The sequence below is a fragment of the Homalodisca vitripennis genome, chromosome 4 (genome assembly GCF_021130785.1).
Source record: "Homalodisca vitripennis isolate AUS2020 chromosome 4, UT_GWSS_2.1, whole genome shotgun sequence".
Classification (NCBI taxonomy): domain Eukaryota; kingdom Metazoa; phylum Arthropoda; class Insecta; order Hemiptera; family Cicadellidae; genus Homalodisca; species Homalodisca vitripennis.
Window position 1 is genome coordinate 79070005 of NC_060210.1, and position 12350 is coordinate 79082354.

General features: G+C 37.4%; 1 protein-coding gene across 2 annotated transcripts in view; it reads left to right on the forward strand.

Annotated features, from left to right (window-relative positions):
• Positions 1-1745: 1745 nt before the first annotated feature.
• Positions 1746-12350, forward strand: part of LOC124359603 (ras-like GTP-binding protein RhoL) — a 33610-nt gene continuing 23005 nt past the window's right edge. Inside the window, exon 1 of one of the 2 annotated variants that reach the window (XM_046812488.1) lies at positions 1746-1916. The gene's annotated coding sequence lies outside the window, so the exon portion shown is untranslated. The remainder of the gene's footprint in view (positions 1917-12350) is intronic. The other variant, XM_046812487.1, reaches the window with a different exon arrangement.

Consider the following 12350-nt stretch of genomic DNA (forward strand, 5'->3'; position numbering starts at 1 on the left):
TTTTTGCACTGACTTGATAAGGGCAGAATAAAAAATAAAAATTTTTATGGATTTTGAAAAAAGAAGTCATGTCTTATTGACTGGTCAGTTTTTTTTAACAAGAATTCAGACATACCAAAAGATTCATCATCGACTGAGGTACATACGGTCATCTTAGTGCGTATATTAAGATTATAGTACACATGCTCTTTATTCACACTATTAGTGTTGATCAAAGATGTGGATGTACTCACGGATTGTGTGGATCTATTAGAATAGGATGATGATTCAAAGTGCAAAGAAAATAGGACCTCGGACTCTTGATTTTAATCTTAACTCCAGTTGTATCTATATGTATCTTGTTCCCAAAACTTACAGCACATGTTTTCTCACTTTTTTTTGTGTGTACAACTTGGAAATCAAATCCCACAATGCAGGGTGCTTCTTATAATTATCAATAAATCTTAAAGTGGTTTTTTTGCTCACTAAAAACTCACTTATGACACAGGTATGCAAAAAACACTGGGAAAAAGTATGGGAATGTTGTACACGTTTTTGCAATGATGTATAGGCTACTACTTGATCAAATTAAACTGCTGTGAAAGGTAAACTGACTGGCAAACTCAGATGACACACGAAATGCATAGAAAACTTCCTGACAGATTTGGATTCTTGTTCAACACAGGTTTCAAAACAAAAATTCGATCTTGCAACTCGTACGATGAAAGCAATAGTGCATGCCTTATGTGCCCTACACATTCAACATGACACATGGAAAAATGCACAAGTAAAGACATGGCTTTTTAGTTATAAGCAAGAACGTAGCAAGGGACAAAAGTTTGGGGGGGGGGAGTCCTAACAATTGATATTTTTCCGTAGTGGACAAAAAGTCCCCATTTTGTTCCTTAAAAAGTTCTTGACCCGTTTCCTTGTTGAGAACGATCTTTCAGCAGTACATGTCAGTAATACTGAATTATTTAAATAATAATAATCATTTACTTCAAAAATAATTGAAAAATTTATTGCATGTTTGGTCTTGAAACTATTCTGCTATGACCAATTTTTCTGTATTTTGGTGTTTCATATGTCTGATGTATTTACTTGCTCGTGTAGATTATTACCCATTTTGTCTCTTCAATGCAATAGACTCTAGCTAGCTATGGGACTGTGGGCTCTCGGTGTACCCATTGGAATCTTGTCCTTCACTGGCCTCAAATAGTTCTTCATCTTTTGGGCTGACTTGAAAACAGTAATAATATTGTGTCCCTTTATCATCTTTTGTAAAAAAAGTTGTTCCAGAATTATAGAACTTTTAGACTTTGCTTGCATGAAATTGTGTTGGTTATAACATTACAGCCAATTTTGTTTTAGGTGGGTTCTGAACATCATAACAGAACACCACAAAAACAGAGACTGTGCACAGCAGCACTGATGAAGTGTAGCATGGAAATTGTGAAGCAAAACTTCATTTGCTGAAACTGCATGCCAGAGTAGTTGACCATGCAGATTTCTACATGGTTCTTTTAATTTTTGATATTAGCAATAATAATAAAGTATTGTGCTATCCGAGAAAATGCCTTATAATTCGACTTCCTTCTTATTTCAATTGTTAAGTAAACCCTCCCGCCCGCTAAATACCATGTATTTAAAATTCTGTACAAATATGATTATTCTTTAAATAGACATAAAGAACACATAGTACCAAGAATGACTACTACGAGCGCTGCAGTCTACGAGTCTGTGTTACCGACACTAGTGAAGGTGCACTGTTGAGTGTGTAGTGTCACTGTGTCAGACTGTCAGTGCTCTGTGTAGTAGTTGTCAAGTCGCAGCGGTACGTTGTCGTAGTGTCTTATCCCTATCTGAGCTGTCGTGGAAGTGACGCAAGTTTCTCTGGGTGTGGACGTCGAGGATAGTTATGAGTTAACATTCCTAAGGTAAATACCACAATAGCTGTCCAGTCTGAATTTTTGAAATAATATATTTATTACATTTACGAGTTCATACTTTTCAAATTGAAAACACTAAGTACAAAATAACACAAATTTAAAGATTCTCTATATTCTCTTATCAAGCTAGAACATTTTATTATACCACCTTTGAAACTGGTACTCGATCCCTCAATAACGAACTTTAGTAACTTTTTGTACTCTACATTGTAATAACATAGTAGGAAGCGTGTCTTCATCGGGACATGTTTATTCAAGAAATAATAGGCTACTCATATAAATTAAATAAATTTAATTTAATCAATTTACTCTGTACTTAGTAGTATTGTGAATTTTTCTTACGTATGCATTATTTGGTATTTATATAAATGTTCTTCGTTAATTTATTATCATCTTATATACAATGCACGCGATTCCTTTATTCTGCCTTTTTTAATTCTAGCCTGAAGGCAGTTTTTAATCATTTATATCAACGTCTCGGAAGCATTGTTGCAACAACGACTTTTAAACTAGACCTAAATAAACATTGTGATGTTTGAAAAGAGAACTACCAAAATAAACAATTCGCACCACTTATCTCTAGGAAGCTGGAGGAAATTATATATACGTTAACGATATTACGTTTTAAGATGGTTGTCTATTTACTGCTGGATAGAACTCAACATTTATTTTCAAACCTGCAAATGTCTTTTTAAATAACGTATTATCTTATAACATATCCGATATCATGTTTATTCTATAAGACAGTGACATGTGACTTGCTTGTGTCTTCCCAAACAACAATCACCTTCGTGTACAGTATCGAACCCACAACACAACTTCAAGTAAAATTTATTTATTATTTTTAATTTGAAGAAAGGGTCTTCTCTTAGCCTTGTTATTCTTCCACTAACCACGCCCATGTGAAAGGTCCGATCTTTTAGACTTAGTTATTTAATAAACACTTTTATTTAGTTACGAACTAGACTACCACGCGATACAGCGTGTTTAGTTAGGGGGTTTATTCCGATTGACTACCGTAAGCTGTGTTAGTGAATGTGTGAATCAATTATTGATAGATGAGAATATCAATATAAACATAAATGACGAAGCGGACATACATTACTATTTAGTAAAACGTGTGCATTGAAAACAAAATAACAGCTTTGTTGTTTTCGTTATAAGAATACAGCAATATGAAGCAGTGACGATGAAACCCACCGCTCACCGCGTCTTAGTTAATTGAGCAATTATGTTTGAAAGATTAGGATTCGTCAATATTCTTGCAAATAACTCAGTTATGAGAGGCTGATAACTATGGGCTTTAAACGTAAAGTTCTTGGGGTTCAATGCATAGGCCCACCATTAGCCTACTACGACATGCCAGGTTACTGTTATACATTTGTTAGAAATTTCCCAATTCCACTTCAAATTTCTTCGCCAAATCAAAGAAAATCTTCATGAATCAGAGTCAGTCAAACAAAATCAAAGAACTGTCAACCGGGCACAAGCCCAAATTGAAACAACTGCTCTATGTGGAAATATTTAGACATCCTTGCTATGAGTTTCATGAGCTTAGCAATTGTACTTACAATTTCTTTTGTAGTTTACATAAATTATTTTTAAAGGATATTCTTAATTAAAATATGTGGATAACTTTATCCTACAAACTATATTTTAATCTTAGCATATTTCTGCTGTTTAATAAATTACAACAAAACAAGAAATCTTTTTTCTTATTCTCTTGTTAGTTTTCGTTTGCTATTCTTTCTAGTAATAAATCAAAGGGGTTGGGTTTTCTTTCCAAGGTAAAAATCTAAAAAAATTTTAAAAGTTGAAGTAAATTTTATTTTTATTTATTTGTAAGAACAATTTTATTTTCAGAACTTGTCAATATTGTGTAATAATAACAAACACGGTTTTAACATAAGTATTACTTAGATATCATTGGCCTTATACTTGACTCAGATGTTTAATCGTACCCACAGATTTACCCCATATTAGTTCACTGACATGTTGACATACACCACATAGGAGCCGCATAGTGTACACCCGACCCTGCTAAAGCCGTGTAGACCAGGACACGGTGCACGTGTGGGAGAGTGCCTGCTGGCATCTGCTTTTGTTTTTGCCGCTGCCAAATAAACCTGCGCTTTGGTGAGAACACTGTTTTTGTGCCCTCTTTAAATTGACGCTCACACATAATCGTATCCTGTGACTTGTCTACAGTGTATCAAGAGGGTACTGGAAGATATGATAATGTCGATATCCCTGTCTACTCGTATTGTACATCTTGCCGAGGGCTGTTGGGTTTCCCACTATCCTAGACTACTCACCTTGGCTACAAATCACGAGAGGTCAATTGGTGACGTGTGTGATGCGTCACCGCGGTGATCGTGACGCTGCTCGCCTGTAACCGTGTTCGTCATCGGTATACGACAAAATGACTCTGGCAAAGTTGATTCACCAAGACAGAAGAGGTGACAATTTATTGTAGTGGGAATGGAGATATTTATTGAAAATCATACGAATCCGGTTATTGGACTTTTTAGAGGAAGAGAACAGCCAAAGACAATATTTAATTGATTTAATTTGATACTTTAGTATGTTTTTAAACTTTAAAATACTTACAGATTTTAGAACTCCAAACTACAGTATAATCAGCTGAGCTACGAGTCATGTCAATATAATTTTTTATAATAATTTTATAATTGCACAATCTAGGTTTTTAGAAATTTTTACTATTGGTTCGTAAGTCATAAGTGTATAATACTGGTTAAAAAGTACAAGTAAAGAAAGTTCTTACTACGATTTAAGAGCGTAAGGAAGTCTATTAAAATGGGTTATAGGCCTACCACTGTAAAACAGATGAGTTTTGAAAAAGTAAAATTGACAAAAATAACAATGTTGTTTTCATTTCTAAGCCTAATAATTTTAAGATTATAATTATAAAATTGGGTTGAACTTTTTAGTATAGATTACTGATTACTCTGATCAAGGGTTGAAGAGACTGAGAACACGCTTAAAGTGTGTTTAATGGAGATGAGGGTTTCTAAAATGGAGTTATTTAAGCAAATGTTTATATTTTGAAAGAACGAAATACACCCTTGCAAGATTTATTTTATCTTAGAGAGAAAATAACCCGAATTGCTTGTTTTTGTAATATAGACAAGAAAAGTGTCAGCCGGATCTACCTGCCCCACACGGGAACCGCGTAAGCAAGTTGTAGGTACAAAAAGGTCGAAGAATGCAGTCAGCAAAACGTCAAGGCCCAACAAACTGCAAGATTATGCTGGACAAAGATTGGTGAACTGATTTTTCAACGCAACCATTCAACTTGTGGGTAGAATTTCAACTGATCAACAAGTTTCACTCCCAAACATTTCCGAGATTTTAGACGTATTCATATCAACATTCCCAAGCATCATACCAAAATCATAGTCCAAGTCACTAGTTCTAAAGGTTGTTCTTGAAAGAATATCACTAAAATTGACAGAAGACTTTCGGAAGATCGGTGAACAAAATGATAAATTATCCTAAATATTATATTGATACATGCAATATTGCAATGAGAAGGCCGTCTATGTTGTCTGAGAAGACGTATTTCATTCATTTCTTAAAATGATTACATTTCTTTTCCAAGAATACTATAAGAGCATATATTTTGAGTGACACTCAGTAGTGTGTTTGTGTATATGATGTAATGTTTTATTAGTCAGTGCTAGTTAAGATCAAACACTCCAAGTGTAAACGGAAACTTACTAAGCGTACTTACTAGTGTAGATAAAAGTTACTAAGCGTACTTTCCAAAAAAGTATTATAGAAACAGTACGAAGTTCACGACATATAATTCGATAAGAATACAGGGTTGTAACAAGCATGCAGTTTAAAAATAAACAGAATGTAAAATATACAATAATACCATATAGGATGTTCTGAAATTATTTTACCAGACTTCGGCAAATATTTATCCATCGTAAAATAAAGAATTAGTCCCACCATTTCACTTTTCCATTTGTTTGTCCGTGGTACGTTTGAACAAATAAAATTATGTTTTTGTCATCTCGAGGTATGAGACACAATGTGATCATAGACTAAAGGTACGCACAACAGAACAAGATACGTCTGGTGTACCTCAGGGGTCTCACCTAGGCCCTTCATTATTTAACCTGTACATAAATGATGTCACATCTCGTCTTCGCTGCAAACATCTTCTCTTTGCAGACAATTTGAAGCTTTATATGAAGATTTTCACCGCTGAAGATGCTGTACTCCTTCAGAACGATCTCACACAAGTAGATGTATGGTCTCAAGCTAACTAACTCACTGACTCTCAACCTTGACAAGTCCAGCTGCATCACTTTCAACCGCAATAAGTCTCCAGTCTTCCACACCTACTCAATCAGAGGTCATGCACTTCATAGAAGCTTATCTGTCAAGGATCTTGGTGTGACTTTATCATCTTATCTATCTTGGGAACTTCACATCAGGAATATATGCAATAAGGCTGCTCGCAACTTGGGCTTGATACTGAGACTCACCAAGCCCTTAACGACATTCACTCATTGAAGATTTTGTACTTTGCACATGTCAGACCCCATCTCGAGTACTGCAGCGTCGTTTGGTCACCGCACCAGCACTACCTTGTGGATGATATTGAGAAGATACAGAGACGTTTCTTGCGACTTGTTGGGGTTCGTCTTGGTTATAGATACACAGAGGTCCCCATACAAGGTATTGCTACTTTCCTGAACATACCATCACTCAGTTCTAGACGCTGTATTCAGGATGTGATGTTTCTCTACCGTTTGATCAACGCTGAGTTGGACTGCCCTGACCTTCTAGAAAAAATCAACCTCAAGGCATCGTTTGGAACCAGAGCCATGAATTCTTTCACCAAGGTCGCAGCTTCCTCCTCTTATGCAGCAAATGGCCCAATGCTGAGGATTCAGCGGCTAGGGAACAACATTCCATCCACCCTCGACATCTTTATCGCATCGAAATCTGCAATCAAAAGCCGGCTTGCATCACTGTAGCTGTTATTATTATTGGCTCGTCTCTACACCTACCCTGCCTGTGTTGTGTCTCAGTCTTTTATTTTATTATTTTATTATCACAGTTAACTTGTTTGTCAAAACTGTTACCTACGTCATAGTTCATTTCTTGTTTTGCATCGTTCTTGTTAAGCATCTTTCTTTGTTATTGTTATAATATTTATCTATTTATTGTTACACATTACTTGTTATCTATTTATCCTTTCTTGTTATGCATCTTACAATTCATATCTATTTGTTTCATTATGTATCTATTGTTTTGTTTACTGGTTGCATATTCTATTGTTTTTGTTTTTGTCTACTAATTAGTTTCTTTGGTCAATTGTTATGCATGTAGATAAAATTGAAACTTACTTGTTGAAATGGTTATGCCGTTGAAATATTAAAAATAAAAAAAATAAATAAAAAATAAAATAAACAGATTAAAAACAAGTCCCCTTAAAAACGTCGGCCGTATATAACTTTGTCGTCAAATTTTAAAAATCCTTATGAAACCGCAAAACTTTTAAGATTCACAATGAAACAATTCCAAGGGAAATAAACATCATAGATACAAAATGTCTTAGAATCTGAAGAAAGATAAGCAAGGAAGCGTATGATACTACTCTTATGGATTAATTGTAAATACATTTATACAATGTTTATGGTCACGTAATCATCAAAGTCCCTTCTCGGCTTTCTTCATTCAAACACAATAACTGAGGTAAAATTGTTCGATCATTTATTTGACCGCTTTGCGTTATTTAAAATGTTATGCTGATGTGTTTATCTGTATGAAATTTCATATCGAAGTTTTAGAATGATCACCATTTTGAATGCAAACATTAATTTTTGTATTTTTGTAGCTAGACTTAATTAAGCTACAGTACTAACTGCCAAGTTTGAACATTAAACCTTGAACTACTAAAAATATATATCCTATTGTTTAACACAAACCTACATAAACAATATTATCTCTTGTATATTTTTATCACCTGGTAGGTCACGTAATTTCTGTACACTATTAATGCCACTATCCGAATCAAATATCAGTTCACCATAAATACGTAGAGGATAAGACTACGGGGTTTAAATTAAATTTTAATGTTAGTATTTAATTTCACTTGTAATTATTTTAATTGATAGGCGTGAGCAAAATTCCGGATTTTTTATCTAAAGGTAATTTGTATTCAATATTTTACTAAACTTATTATATTTCATTAGTATTACATTTTATGCTGTAGCGGCATATTCATATTCTTAGTTTTAGTACCGAAAATACATGTGTAATAAGTATTGTGTAGATACCAGTAATATCTTGACTATTGTTATAAATGCGAAAATTGTTATATAAAGCTTTGTTTATTTGTTACATTTCTAATCAACTAACTACTGAAATTTTACATTGAAATTCTTAGGGACTCTGCTTATCACATATATGCCTATTCTTATTTCGAAAATTCCTCCGGGTCTCGACCCACTGGTCTCTGAAGTTGCAAAAAATCCTATCTTGGCCTCTAAAGTCATGAAATATTAATTGGAATAGGTTATTAAATGTGATCAGCTGTTTGTTGGATATACATTGTTTTATGACAACACAACCATATGTTAATTAATTGAATATTTTCAATATCTTTATATAGCTTTTAGATTTCTATTGCGAAAAAGTAGAGTAAGCTTGACAGTAACAACACTTATACCTTTACTGCAACCGCTATTAAGCAGAGAATAAAACACACACACACATTCTTTATCTTGGCAAAAAGGCAAACTCAAAATTGGTGTCGTAACTATAATTAACTCGAACCAGAAGTGCTCATACACTTGTGAAGTCTACGAAATTGCGTACAAACCCGCGGATAAACGCTTGTATCATATAATTTTACAAAGTAAATAACTGCATGATCTTTTAAACAATTTTCATTCACACTTAATTCGAATTAAATATAAAATATTACGTGAAATCAAGTTTGTTGTATTGTAAACAACTTTGCAGCGAGTTACTGTACCGTACACTAAGATGTAGAGTTTGACCAACAAGCTTCCCTCCGGAACCGAGGATAAGATAAAGCCCGGAAGTGGTTTTTGTAGAGTTTCCAACAGAACAAGTTCAAAACTTTTGAGACAAAACATTCTACATAGCAAACGTAGATAGTTTCGATTGTTGTTTATAGAAATTGTTACGACTTGATTTCAAATTCACATATATGGCAGCCATCTGGAGAATTTTGAGGTTTGTTTGGCATTCGTTTGTGAAGGTAAAAAATATGTGATAGATGATATTTTTATTTTTAATTCTTAATATTTAAACAGCCTATTTCAGTTATCTCGCTTGTCAATAGAATTTAACTGAGTTATACCATTAATGTATAATATACGGTTCTTGTATTTTATCCTGCCAATCGTAAAATATTAAAATTGCTAAACCTTTGGGAAACCAAAACTTTGTTTCACTGAAGGTTGTCATAACATCACACTGTTCTGTTAAACAAATAAATCACATTAGGTAAGTTACAAAAAGGTAGATAATCGACTCATTGGCTTCATCTATCGTTTTCCCAGTTACTAATATTCGAGAATCCATACTTTGTCGTTCAAACGTTTCTGAATCTAGCACAACCGCTAGAACGTACGATGAAGTACAGTGCGGGAGGTATTGCCGCACTCAGTATGAATGATCGGTATTAGTCACTACGACAAAAACAGTGGTCTAGCTTGACTCATACAGCCATATCAACTGCTCGGTCGCGTGTCCCTCGCCATTCACAACGCATCACGCTTTTGCTTCTGATTACTCTGTAAAACAACAGATCATTCGGTTAGCGCAATAACGGAGTAACATAAACGAGCTTTGTCCGAGTGCAGCGAAGCGCTGAAACTGCGAGGTTAGGAACTGTCTCGTGACTAACCGGAGAGGCACGCCCGCCCACCCGTCATTTGGCCTGGAATGTAGGCCTACGGTGGCAATTGACAATTGGCAGGGCGGAGGTGACAAGAGAGGTTAGCCCACGACATTAATTAGACAAAGAGGCCGTCAGTTCGCTCATTGTTGGCTGATTACTTCCATCAGTTCAGCTGATGACGATGCCTCGTGTCGTGCAGTTTGTCTCCCACTGTCAGACAAAGACGCTGTCAGTTCACTCATTGTTGGCTGATTGCTTATGGCGATGTCTCGTGTCGTGCGGTTTGTCTCCCATTGTCAGACAAAGACGCCGTCAGTTCACTTATTGTTGGCTGATTGCTTATGGCGATGTCTCGTGTCGTGCAGTTTGTCTCCCACTGTCAGACAAAGACGCTGTCAGTTCACTCATTGTTGGCTGATTGCTTATGGCGATGTCTTGTGTCGTACAGTTTGTCTCCCACTGTCAGGCAAAGACGCCGTCAGTTCACTCATTGTTGGCTGATTGCTTATGGCGATGTCTCGTGCCGTACAATTTGTCTCCCACTGTCAGACAAATACGCCTTTAGTTCGCTCATTGTTGGCTGATTGTTTATGGCGACGTCTCGTGTCGTACAGTTTGTCTCCCACTGCCAGACAAATACGCCTTTAGTTCGCTCATTGTTGGCTGATTGCTTATGGCGATGTCTTGTGTCGTACAGTTTGTCTCCCACTGTCAGGCAAAGACGCCGTCAGTTCACTCATTGTTGGCTGATTGCTTATGGCGATGTCTCGTGCCGTACAATTTGTCTCCCACTGTCAGACAAAGACGCCGTCAGTTCACTCATTGTTGGCTGATTGCTTATGGCGATGTCTCGTGTCGTGCAGTTTGTCTCCCACTGTCAGACAAAGACGCCGTCAGTTCACTCATTGTTGGCTGATTGCTTATGGCGATGTCTCGTGTCATACAGTTTGTCTCCCACTGTCAGACAAAGACGCCGCCAGTTCACTCATTGTTGGCTGATTGCTTATGGCGATGTCTCGTGTCGTGCAGTTTGTCTCCCACTGTCAGACAAAGACGCTGTCAGTTCACTCATTGTTGGCTGATTGCTTATGGCGATGTCTTGTGTCGTACAGTTTGTCTCCCACTGTCAGGCAAAGACGCCGTCAGTTCACTCATTGTTGGCTGATTGCTTATGGCGATGTCTCGTGCCGTACAATTTGTCTCCCACTGTCAGACAAATACGCCTTTAGTTCGCTCATTGTTGGCTGATTGTTTATGGCGACGTCTCGTGTCGTACAGTTTGTCTCCCACTGCCAGACAAATACGCCTTTAGTTCGCTCATTGTTGGCTGATTGCTTATGGCGATGTCTTGTGTCGTACAGTTTGTCTCCCACTGTCAGGCAAAGACGCCGTCAGTTCACTCATTGTTGGCTGATTGCTTATGGCGATGTCTCGTGCCGTACAATTTGTCTCCCACTGTCAGACAAAGACGCCGTCAGTTCACTCATTGTTGGCTGATTGCTTATGGCGATGTCTCGTGTCGTGCAGTTTGTCTCCCACTGTCAGACAAAGACGCCGTCAGTTCACTCATTGTTGGCTGATTGCTTATGGCGATGTCTCGTGTCATACAGTTTGTCTCCCACTGTCAGACAAAGACGCCGCCAGTTCACTCATTGTTGGCTGATTGCTTATGGCGATGTCTCGTGTCGTGCAGTTTGTCTCCCACTGTCAGACAAAGACGCTGTCACTTCACTCATTGTTGGCTGATTGCTCATGGCGATGTCTCGTGTCGTGCGGTTAGTCTCCCATTGTCAGACAAAGACGCCGTCAGTTTACTTATTGTTGGCTGATTGCTTATGGCGATGTCTCGTGTCGTACAGTTTGTCTCCCACTGTCAGACAAAGACGCCGTCAGTTCACTCATTGTTGGCTGATTGCTTATGGCGATGTCTTGTGTCGTACAGTTTGTCTCCCACTGTCAGGCAAAGACGCCGTCAGTTCACTCATTGTTGGCTGATTGCTTATGGCGATGTCTCGTGCCGTACAATTTGTCTCCCACTGTCAGACAAATACGCCTTTAGTTCACTCATTGTTGGTTGATTGCTTATGGCGATGTCTCGTGTCGTACAGTTTGTCTCCCACTGTCAGACAAAGACGCCGTCAGTTCACTCATTGTTGGCTGATTGCTTATGGCGATGTCTTGTGTCGTACAGTTTGTCTCCCACTGTTAGGCAAAGACGCCGTCAGTTCACTCATTGTTGGCTGATTGCTTATGGCGATGTCTCGTGCCGTACAATTTGTCTCCCACTGTCAGACAAATACGCCTTTGGTTCGCTCATTGTTAGCTGATTGTTTATGGCGACGTCTCGTGTCGTACAGTTTGTCTCCCACTGCCAGACAAATACGCCTTTAGTTCGCTCATTGTTGGCTGATTGTTTATGGCGACGTCTCGTGTCGTACAGTCTGTCTTCCACTGCCAGACAAATACGCCTAAAGTTCGCTCATTGTTGGCTGATTGTTTATGGCGAC